We start from the raw sequence: 12,011 nt of genomic DNA on the forward strand, positions 1-12,011 counted from the left end.
GTTTGTTTTTTTAACTGGATAAGTACCGGTAGATCCCGATTGGTCATGTGTTGTGAATATCTTTCATCATAGGCATCATCAAGCTGACAAGATGTTCGCCGGATTTGCCGCTCCTCAAAATTGTGAAAACCTGATCATTTTTCATCGGATTGCTTTTTTTATGTTCATTTTTTGTTTAAGTTTAGATTTTGTAACGACATAGACTGTTAATTTTTCATTCAATCACAAGGTTTAAAAAAAAATCGCAGAATTGGGATGTTTGTTCGTGTCTTAAACTAAGCAAAAAGTGTTTTTTTTCGGCTTGCACGTTATCCGTCGTTTACAAATATTTTTAAATATTCATTTCGCTCATCGGCAACTGCTATTGGCTATGAAACGTTGCCAGGATAGTTTCATTGTATTACAATGGGCAATTGGGTTGGTAGTATCAGGTAATAAAAACATGATGTTCCTACAAACGACCATGTCTAAATAATATTTTATCTTTAAATATCTTCTTTTCATATTTTATGAGCTGAAGATATTGGCCGTGGTCAAAGATTGTTGAGGATAGGCCTTCTGATAATACAGCTAGACATAATTCAAAATCTGTCATTTACGAGTGACTGCTGAAGCTAAACATTGGCAACAGTAATTGATAGTTTACAACAATATCGAAGATAATTCAAGCGCTTTGATAATGTTTGTATTAAGACGATATAATTATCAATAAATAAAGCTTTTTAATAAGTTCGGCAAAAATACTCAAATAATATTCACAAATGCGTATAGCGCGCTTTCCGCTGGCAAGTGATTATATAGAAATGGGAATCAAATGTGTTTATTTCGCTTGCACCCTACAACAGATCAATATGTTTCAGCATTGTATGTTCAGTGACAGGTGTTAAGATGTTAAAATAAAATATTCATAAAATTAATTAAAATAATAAATGAAAAAGTTACCATGCAGTGATTATCAGCAAGGTGGGGGGGGGGGGGGCGGGGTATTTGAGGGATGTAATGGTTTATTTTAACGTAGACTAAAAATGATTTGCTTTTAACTTGCTTTCTATGTAAGGAATCAATTGTAACTCAAGCATACTTCAATAATAGCATCAATATTAAACGTAAAGTTTACGATTATGACGTCAAACGTTGTCATTTTAAACGAGTTCAGTAGTTATTTTGACAAAAAAATAATTTACTCATAGTTATGAGTAAATTTATTATTCTCTATTCTCAAAATACTATTAAAATCTCATCATCTTTATAACCCATATCATCATCATTATCATTATCATACAAATAATAAACCAAAGACAAAATAGGAGTGAGTGCTTGTATTTGACAGGACTTTCAACATATAAATGCAAAAAACAATTCTTCTGACGCCCGTATGGGTTGTATGTTCAATGGATATAGACCTCAACGGCACCGCTCAATTGATGAGCCTCGAGACGACTGGAAACGGTGAAACATCTTTGTTCATGTGTATAAAGAACTGAAACGATACTATTTAAATGCTGTAGGGCATGTAGTTATGAATTCTTCACATGCACATGTGTGTCATGTGAAAAAATGCAAATTTATTCATAACAATAAGACGTCATGTATATATCTCAAATAAAGAGTTACTGTTTGAATAAACTGATCCCGGCCGATGCCCAAAGTGCACACAGGACGCCCCCAATGCCCATCAATCACGCTAACTTAAATATTATCAATTAACAATTGTGAAACATTAATTTGTTCAAAGAAGCTGCTAATATCTGCAAGATTCATTCATCACCACCAATCAAGAGAAGTGTACATGACTTCACGTACACCCCATACAATAATCAGTAGTAATAAACGATTCAGGTAAAACCGCGAGCGGGATACGCAACCCTACTGCCATTTTGTTTTCTTATTTTTTCTTTTAATGGCAGGGGGACGTATGAGGACCCATGGCTCAAGACCGGTGTCTAGGTGCCTTCATCACCTCCCGAAACCTCTAATTTTAGAGAAATCTACAAATAAGCAGCTATTATTATACTGTAAACATTAAGTATTATTTAGTATAAAATGTAATTAAAACATTATCAATTTCATTGCGCAAATTAACATAACAAACAAACATCAAAAGCATCCCGCACACACCCCGGACATCAACATAAAAACAAACAAATCACTCAAACCATAAAATCCATAATGCACCTAAAAAGAATGTTGATAAATCATAAGTATTCCGAGATATATATAAATGCATATGACGAACAGCTATATTAAACCGACTTCAACATCTAACCAGTCACACCAAAATGAAAATATGAAGTATTCGTACAATAAGAATGTCTTTAAAATTAAACGTTCATTACGAAAGACAATAAAAAATAACACTGAAATTTAAACATTCTAATATTTCAATAAATATGCTGGAGGTACTATCTCCAGGAAGTGAGAGTCTCGAAAAACATGACACCCATAACTTAAAAAACCTCATTCAAACACAATATTAACTAAAAAATGAGTCAAAATAATCAAGAAAACTCAGCTGCTTCAGACTTAAATGAAAATACACCCATCGTCTTTCCCAGTAAAGGAATCGGTTTGTGCTAAATCGAAATTTGATTGAACAGTTGATAATGTATTACCATGAACGGTTGTTTCCATGCAATATCGCGTAAGCAATTAAGTTGCTTTTTTAACATCTAAACTTAGAAAAAGGTAGTGTTCCCTATTATTCACGGGAGACCACTCCATTAACTTATTTAGGCATATGGGAAGTAATCTTATCAAGCGAGCGGGATAAATCTACATGGAAGATACAGCGTCTGCTTCTCATCATTTAAGCTTAACAGTAAAAGTTATTTAAACAAAATATGTGAGGTTAAGTTTCATCATCATATATCAACAGACAGGTATAGTGTAGAAAACAAGTTTTTCAGTCAGTTATATAATAAAAGTCACGAAAATCATTCTTGTATTTAGCTGCAAAGATGAATTCACATGAACACCATAAAGTATTAAGAAACATACCTTTCTTTAGTTATCCGTTTTCCATAGTTGTCCAACTTAAAAGTCCATCACATAAATTGCTACTTGTTTAAATGTTGAAGCTAATTAACTGGTCACAATAATTCCATCTTATTTACATAGATACAAAATTGAGACCAGCGTTTTAGAAATGTATAGACTACAGTAGCTTTAAAATTCTGTTTATTTATCATCCAGTTGCATTATTAAATAGCCTAATAAAAATGCTTTTAATTTAAATTTCATCAAATCGGTTATAAATCACGAATGAAGCTTATTATATATCGTTGTGAAATTACAAGTTATGACGAAAACCAACAGGTTAAATTACGTCACTTCAGATAACGTCTTTTGAACAAATACATGCATTGAGGATATTTTGAAAAGATGACTCTCTGCACTTTATGTTGATAGTAGGTTGAAAATAATTTGGATAAAGGCGAATAACGACCCTTAATGTCCCTTGTCCTTTTTAATAATGCAAGTTATTTACTATGTATATACAACATTGCAATCAATTCCGAGTGTTAAGGTTATGCACAGGTTAATATTAATGTTGAGATATTGTCTCTTTCTTGATTGTATGGACAGTTTGAAGATATTTTTAACTATAAAGTTTATGCCATTAATCGGATAAGCAAAATGATATTGTTCACATTTATAAAATTGCAATAAAACACAGTTTAAACGTGTGTGTTTGTTATGTGCGTGTTTGTCTTGTCTAGTGCATTGGCATTGGTATTGTGCCTCACTGTTTGCTAAGTGGTAATTGGCAAAAAAATAAAGACCGCATGGTATAATTCGGTTTATCTGCTGCTAGTGCAACTGCAGTTTTTATTTTAACAGAACGTGTTCATGCTTCACTTCTTAATTAAGTTTGTGATATTTGGACAACTTGAGTAGCAGTGTTACAAATTTAAACAAATGTAAGGACATGACTGACACAAATATTAAAAAAGCACAAAATAGTCTTAAACCATTATTAGAAGATATAAAAGACAATACTGAGAATATAGTAAAACAGCTCTAGTTAGTCTCTAATTTCTAACTTTCTTTAATATAGAACAAATTCGAATTTTTAGTATATTAAAGGGGCCTTTTCACGTTTTGGTAAATTGACAAAAAAAAAAAAAAAAGTTCTTTCATATTCGCAAATTTCGTTGTAGTTATGATATTTGTGATGAAACAGTTATACTGTAATGCATTTACTATGCCCTAAAATATCCATTATATGCATCTTTTGACGATTTAAAACCTGAAAATTATAAAGCGTTGCAACGCGAAACGATCGAATAATTTGGAGAGTTATGTTGTTGTCGTTGTGTTTGTGATTCTACGAGGATTGCTTATATTAAGTATAAAATACATCATTCATTGCATGAGCACGGATGGCCGAGTGGTCTAAGCGATAGACTTTTACTCCAGTGGTCAGTGGTTCGAGCTCAGTTGAGGGTTACTTTTTTTTTAAGTTTATTATTGTTTTTTTTAATGGAGCTTTTTAGATCCAATATTTACATTTATCCATATAAAGCATTAAATGACAAACTTCAATACATGCCACAATCTGTGAAAAGGCCCCTTTCAGTAACTTTTAAGTGCTTTGCTTTTAAAAGTATGACGTCATCGCATTATAAGACAAGCGCGGGATAGTATAACTGCACTTCTGATTAAAAATTTACTCTTACCTATGTACGTAAGTCGTTATGTTCGTATATGTCTGGTTCAATTTCTTTTCAGATTACACTATTTCTATTTTGACTAACTTAAGATTTTTACTTATTTGAAATACATTTACGTGTACTATGTTATGGGGCTAAACATACACATGCATAAATACGAGACGTATTTGATTCACGTTTTGGTTGTCTATCATCACGCCTCACTGTTCTGGTGTCTGTATATATCCATTGAATAGTTAACAGGTAATTTAATTGAAATGTATAATGTTGTATTGCTGTTTTATTGTAATCGTGATGCTATGATGTTAATTTGTATTTGCATTTTATGTTTTATTGATAAATCTGGGAAAAGTGTGAAGTTTTGGATCTCACTAAAACCGGTAAAAACCTCTTGATGAATAAACCGTTTAAAAATGGTGACCCAAGCTTTGTTTGTTTTGCGGGTCGTGTCTTCTACATTAGATCGGGACCCAATTGTTAGGGAATTGATACCTTGGTATTGAAATGGAAATCGAGGTTTCTCTCCTAATGGTGTAGCTGAAGTTCGATTTGCGTTAGTGCCTATTCTAAATGTATTAAACCTTCGCCCAAATTTGTATTACACTTTAACGGGGCCTTTTTACGTTGTGGTAAATTGACAAAATTTAAAAACAAATGTTTCCGATTCGCAAATTTTAATTCCAGTTATGATATATGTCAGAAAACAGTAATACAGAACATTTACCATGCTCTAAAATATCCATTATATGCATCTTTTGACGATTTAAAAACCTAAAAATTATAAAGCGTTGCAACGAGAAACGATTGAATATATTTACTTCAATCGAGCGAAGAAATTGATGAGTTGTAGACCGTTTTTCCTTTTGTAACTTTAATTGTCTCACAATAAATCTCATGTCCAATATATGTTCTCGTATTTCAACCAAGCTTCATCGAAATATAAATATTAATAAAATTAACCAGTTGCAAAATACAAATGTCCTCAAATGAAATTTGTATTCGTTATTATTATTGAACTCTTTTTGGCGGCTAAAATAGATCCAAAAGTCAGTCGAGAGTGGAACCACGGCAATTTCTTTTTCAATCTTCCGTATCGGAGTTGTCGTTCATCGCCCTAGCGATTAAATGTATGTGGTTTCGTTGAGAAATTATTTTAATGTTTGTGTAGATATGTGTAAAGTATAATGTTTGAGTAGATATGTGTAAAGTAAAAACGGGTAATCAAGCTTGAATTTAAAATAATCGAACATGTTTAAAAAAAACATTTCGAACATGGAAAAGAACTCGTGTTTTTCATTCAAATACTAAATTTAGTACATGGTTTCTTCCATTCAAACATTTATTACTTTGTGTCCACCTTTTTCGCAAGCACACTTTTGTTTCATTATATCTCATAGCTTATCTATAAAATAACATAAGATTGATTTAATGGCATAAATTAATATTTTGAGTTTTAAGAGAAGCGTAACTTTGTTGTTTTATTTATAATGACATGTTAAACAAACACATACACAAAGAAAATATCTTAATTGCACTCTATCTTGGCACTTAATGCACATAAAAAAACATAGTAAAGGTGTTCTCCAAATTTACAATAAATTATCCAAGAATAAATTATGCAATTTTTGTCAAGTGCAATAAAGTCAATTTTCCAAAGGATTTTGTTTTAGTAATGGCCTTTGATTTATTTAAAATTAACCTTTAATTCAATATTCACCAAACGTTTATGGACATGTTATATAGAGAATATTATGCGAGTTTTCATGCGAGGCTTAGAAGGCAAACCTCGCGCTACCATGGTTCGAGCCGAGCATGATTAACTTGATCTTTATCCAAAACTCACATAATATTCTAGTTATCATTTATTTCCTCCCTTTTTCCATTACTTAAAAAAACACATTCTCCATGGAAATGTTTTTTGGGTCTTTTCAAAAATTGGAGAATCTGTTTTTGTCAACTACTGAAAAACAAAATCGTCAAAAAATGCGATAAATCATAATTATTAATGGTAAAAGGACGAAATAATAGGGTAAGTAGAATATTATGCGAGTTTTGGATAAAGATTAAGTTTATCATGTTCGGCTCGGCAAGCCTCGGGCTACCATGGTTCTAAGCCTCGTATGATAAACTGGATCTTTATCCAAAGTCACATAATATTCTCTATATATCTAATTAAAGTTATCAAAAATTGTCTTTTAAAAAGTTTATATGTATATAATTCAATAATTATTTCTTCACACGTAAACCGTGCGATTTCATAAAAAATGGACATCCATAACTCACATAGATATTTCCTTAGCTACCGTAATCGTGACGTGTCTATGCTGCAAGTGGTCTACGTCTGGTGTCATCAGAATTGTGTGTTTTTCCTGCAATTCAAAGCAAGGTAAGTTTGTTTTTTTTAACTGGATAAGTACCGGTAGATCCCGATTGGTCATGTGTTGTGAATATCTTTCATCATAGGCATCATCAAGCTGACAAGATGTTCGCCGGATTTGCCGCTCCTCAAAATTGTGAAAACCTGATCATTTTTCATCGGATTGCTTTTTTTATGTTCATTTTTTGTTTAAGTTTAGATTTTGTAACGACATAGACTGTTAATTTTTCATTCAATCACAAGGTTTAAAAAAAAATCGCAGAATTGGGATGTTTGTTCGTGTCTTAAACTAAGCAAAAAGTGTTTTTTTTTCGGCTTGCACGTTATCCGTCGTTTACAAATATTTTTGAATATTCATTTCGCTCATCGGCAACTGCTATTGGCTATGAAACGTTGCGAGGATAGTTTCATTGTATTACAATGGGCAATTGGGTTGGTAGTATCAGGTAAATAAAAACATGATGTTCCTACAAACGACCATGTCTAAATAATATTTTATCTTTAAATATCTTCTTTTCATATTTTATGAGCTGAAGATATTGGCCGTGGTCAAAGATTGTTGAGGATAGGCCTTCTGATAATACAGCTAGACATAATTCAAAATCTGTCATTTACGAGTGACTGCTGAAGCTAAACATTGGCAACAGTAATTGATAGTTTACAACAATATCGAAGATAATTCAAGCGCTTTGATAATGTTTGTATTAAGACGATATAATTATCAATAAATAAAGCTTTTTAATAAGTTCGGCAAAAATACTCAAATAATATTCACAAATGCGTATAGCGCGCTTTCCGCTGGCAAGTGATTATATAGAAATGGGAATCAAATGTGTTTATTTCGCTTGCACCCTACAACAGATCAATATGTTTCAGCATTGTATGTTCAGTGACAGGTGTTAAGATGTTAAAATAAAATATTCATAAAATTAATTAAAATAATAAATGAAAAAGTTACCATGCAGTGATTATCAGCAAGGTGGGGGGGGGGGGGGGCGGGGTATTTGAGGGATGTAATGGTTTATTTTAACGTAGACTAAAAATGATTTGCTTTTAACTTGCTTTCTATGTAAGGAATCAATTGTAACTCAAGCATACTTCAATAATAGCATCAATATTAAACGTAAAGTTTACGATTATGACGTCAAACGTTGTCATTTTAAACGAGTTCAGTAGTTATTTTGACAAAAAAATAATTTACTCATAGTTATGAGTAAATTTATTATTCTCTATTCTCAAAATACTATTAAAATCTCATCATCTTTATAACCCATATCATCATCATTATCATTATCATACAAATAATAAACCAAAGACAAAATAGGAGTGAGTGCTTGTATTTGACAGGACTTTCAACATATAAATGCAAAAAACAATTCTTCTGACGCCCGTATGGGTTGTATGTTCAATGGATATAGACCTCAACGGCACCGCTCAATTGATGAGCCTCGAGACGACTGGAAACGGTGAAACATCTTTGTTCATGTGTATAAAGAACTGAAACGATACTATTTAAATGCTGTAGGGCATGTAGTTATGAATTCTTCACATGCACATGTGTGTCATGTGAAAAAATGCAAATTTATTCATAACAATAAGACGTCATGTATATATCTCAAATAAAGAGTTACTGTTTGAATAAACTGATCCCGGCCGATGCCCAAAGTGCACACAGGACGCCCCCAATGCCCATCAATCACGCTAACTTAAATATTATCAATTAACAATTGTGAAACATTAATTTGTTCAAAGAAGCTGCTAATATCTGCAAGATTCATTCATCACCACCAATCAAGAGAAGTGTACATGACTTCACGTACACCCTATACAATAATCAGTAGTAATAAACGATTCAGGTAAAACCGCGAGCGGGATACGCAACCCTACTGCCATTTTTGTTTTCTTATTTTTTTCTTTTAATGGCAGGGGGACGTATGAGGACCCATGGCTCAAGACCGGTGTCTAGGTGCCTTCATCACCTCCCGAAACCTCTAATTTTAGAGAAATCTACAAATAAGCAGCTATTATTATACTGTAAACATTAAGTATTATTTAGTATAAAATGTAATTAAAACATTATCAATTTCATTGCGCAAATTAACATAACAAACAAACATCAAAAGCATCCCGCACACACCCCGGACATCAACATAAAAACAAACAAATCACTCAAACCATAAAATCCATAATGCACCTAAAAAGAATGTTGATAAATCATAAGTATTCCGAGATATATATAAATGCATATGACGAACAGCTATATTAAACCGACTTCAACATCTAACCAGTCACACCAAAATGAAAATATGAAGTAATCGTACAATAAGAATGTCTTTAAAATTAAACGTTCATTACGAAAGACAATAAAAAATAACACTGAAATTTAAACATTCTAATATTTCAATAAATATGCTGGAGGTACTATCTCCAGGAAGTGAGAGTCTCGAAAAACATGACACCCATAACTTAAAAAACCTCATTCAAACACAATATTAACTAAAAAATGAGTCAAAATAATCAAGAAAACTCAGCTGCTTCAGACTTAAATGAAAATACACCCATCGTCTTTCCCAGTAAAGGAATCGGTTTGTGCTAAGATCCCATCTCACATGGACTAAAAACTGAACTGAAAATATACTAAATATAGACTTTATAATTGCAAAATTATAAACATAAAAGCAATGTAATCAATTATTTAACCATACATTTGCTCATTAAGGGCGGGCGGGCGGGGTTATCACCCTTTCATTTTCTTGTTCCATAACGTTTGCCTGTCAAATACACCCTCGAATGGCGACTCAATAGATGTGCAAATCATATATACCCCAAAACGAAAACCTCGTGCGCTTTCGCGCTAAAACATGCACACAAAACCCGTGCATTATTCGCGCTAAACCATTACCATAATCTCTCTTCTAAATAACACGTAATAAACCATACTATACCGTATTTATCAAACCGAGAATAATTTCATGCATAAAGGACGAACTGACGTTTTTGTGTATTATTTATTGGGTCGCATAACTAGTTCTGCGTTTGTTGTTGTTATTGTTTTGATTATAGAACAGTCTTAAAGTGTATTTTGAAAAATGCAGTTTACTAAATAAGAATGCGTGCTTCCAACATTTTTTGTAAATTAGAAAGACCTTGAACATTTTTACTTTTGACTTTTGCTGTCAGGAACGACAAATTGCTTTCGTGTATAAAAAAATCATATACAGCAAATGTATAAATAATTTACCGTTAATAACACTTCAAACATAAGTTGCCCATCGATTTCGCTTGACATGTTTAAACGACTTTTTTCATGGCCAATTAAATTTGCGATTGAAGCTGTTGCATAACGCTTAATAAAATAGAAAAATGTTAAATCTTCAGAGCAGAACTCCTATAAGGCAGTTTAATTGCTCATGTATTAATATTGTCCCTCACATATATTTGTTTCTTCTTTGCGTATATAAACTACACAGGTCCGTTACTTTTAATAGTGGCAGGTAAAGATGCGCGCGCATCTAGTTAGCGGGCGCTATTGAGAATAGCGCCCGCTGACTAGATGCGCGCGTATCTAATAGTGCCCGCTAGAATGGTTATTTGAAACACTTGTGCAAGTTATAAAACGCAGACAGTTTTGCTTCATATAGTTAGGGTAAACGCACGATTCGTTTGGCAGGTCACACGTGTGTGTGTTTTATTATTAATCACATCTTAAAGTATACAAAAATTAATAATATATTTGATATTAATGTTTTGCAACTTATTATTTGTAATAAAAGCAGATATTTTTTATATAAATTATATAAAATGTATCTCAATATGTGAAATTCTTTACAATAAAAATGAATTTTGTATAAAGAAGCGAATTAATCCGTGTCCAACTTTCGCAGGGAGACATCTCGCGAACAACAATAATACCGTACATGTTATTAACAGTAACTGATAAATATTTATGGAATTTATATTGTGTTATTTATTTGTATTTCTATTGACATTAATCTGCACAAAAATGTTCGGTATAATATACGAAATAGAAAACCTCACTTCAGGCCCAAAGACAGAATAGTGACCAGCCAGGCAGCCCCAAATAGTATTTGGACCGAAGCCGAATATATTTGGGGCTGCCTGGCTGGACACTATTCTGCCATAGGACCCTCAGTGAGGTTTTCTATTTCTACAATAGTATTTTTTTTTAATTAGTTTTGATAATGATTTTAGTATAAACCCGTATCCAATTTATTTCATTCTAACTGTAAATGTAAAATTAATGTTTGAACTACTGACAAATGTATTATACACCGACACACTGTCTCTATGTAGTGCTCATCTGCGGTTAGTAAGTATAAATAGTTGATTTTTTTTAATAAAAATAGAAATAAAAGGATCGTAAAAATAACCTGTGTAGCTCTTTCATATTATATATTATCAAGAGAGGTTATATTGAATGACACATTTTGTTATCGATCACACATTTATGAACTATTTATATAAAAAAAATCCTTGTGATACATACAGGCATATGCGCATTATACACATTTTAATCGAGTAAACCTGGATTCCCCAATACATTCATCGCCCCCAGTACACGTGTAAGTTTGGTTACGAAGGATTTGAGAGATTCAGGCGTCGTCCAGTTAACGATGAGAAACATGACAGATGACTTACGCCGTTAGACATGTTTGTGTATGGATTTTGTGTAAAGCATGGGTTGCTTTTATTTTGCAATCATCTTACTTCCGTCTGGTGTTTCAGAACATATAGCCTGCTAAATTGTGTGTATGTAGTTAAGTTAAATTTAAAATCTATGCACATTTAGGCGACCGGCTGGACTTGTGTATATAGAATTGTTATACATTTAAAAAATGAACGTTATATAAATGAGTTTGAACATTTCAAAGGACATTAAAGTGAACTGTAAATTCCAATGGATTTGCTACTGCGGTACACGTCTACACAAGTAAAATGGA

The 12,011-nt window shown here is 32.4% G+C and overlaps 1 long non-coding RNA gene across 1 annotated transcript; it reads left to right on the forward strand.

Moving 5' to 3' along the window:
- Nucleotides 1-1,201: 1,201 nt before the first annotated feature.
- On the forward strand, nucleotides 1,202-9,486 carry LOC127850861 (uncharacterized). Its single transcript, XR_008035541.1, has 2 exons — nucleotides 1,202-1,839; nucleotides 8,907-9,486. It is a non-coding gene; the product is annotated as an uncharacterized LOC127850861 (long non-coding RNA).
- Nucleotides 9,487-12,011: the final 2,525 nt, after the last annotated feature.

Source organism: Dreissena polymorpha, chromosome 11 (genome assembly GCF_020536995.1).
Source record: "Dreissena polymorpha isolate Duluth1 chromosome 11, UMN_Dpol_1.0, whole genome shotgun sequence".
Lineage (NCBI taxonomy): Eukaryota > Metazoa > Mollusca > Bivalvia > Myida > Dreissenidae > Dreissena > Dreissena polymorpha.